The sequence below is a fragment of the Egretta garzetta genome, unplaced genomic scaffold (assembly GCF_000687185.1).
Source record: "Egretta garzetta isolate BGI_Z169 unplaced genomic scaffold, ASM68718v1 scaffold975, whole genome shotgun sequence".
Lineage (NCBI taxonomy): Eukaryota > Metazoa > Chordata > Aves > Pelecaniformes > Ardeidae > Egretta > Egretta garzetta.
Window position 1 is genome coordinate 305,396 of NW_009259633.1, and position 707 is coordinate 306,102.

Here is a 707-nt window from a genome sequence, read left to right on the forward strand (position 1 = left end):
CAAGGGGCCCAGCTCGCTCCTGTCTGGTTCCTGCTCCCCTGGGACTGTCTGGGACACAGCACAGCCCAGCTTCCCCCGGGGCTCCTGCCCCTCTCTGTGGGGCCTGGGCGCCTCTTGGACCCTTCCCCTCCCTTGATGTCCTCAATGTGCTGGCGGATGCTGAGGAAGCTGCTCGGGGAGCTGATGCCGTAGAGGAGCAGCGTGCTGTGGGCTTTGCAGAGGTAGGACTGGGCGATGCTCTGGTACCTGGGGCAGGGGTGTCACTGCTGTGGGTTTGGGCCAGGCCTCCACCCTCAGGCTTCCCTGCTGCCGGAGCAGTGACTGCCAGCCCGTGGGGCTGCTGCCAGAGCAGGGCCTGGCACAGCAGCAGGAGCCCCAGCCCCTGCTCTCCTGCCCAGTGGTGTCCCAGATCTGTGACGTGCCTTCCTCTCCATCTACCAGCAGCTGCTTCATCTGGAAGTTGGGTGCTGCTCCTGTGCTCGGGTACCTGGGGTGCTCGGGGGGGTGGTACTGAGGGTGCTGGAGATGTCTCCTCTGAACTTGTTTGTGCAGAGGTGCAGCAGGAAGCTGGACTTCCCCATCCCCTGCCAGCACCGGCCGGTACTGGGGCAGGGGGGCCACGCACACATTCCTTTCCTCTTGCCCCTCTGGAGAGACAAGCGCAGTGGGGGGCTGGCGTGGGGCGGGGGGGTGCCCGGCTCCCTGCC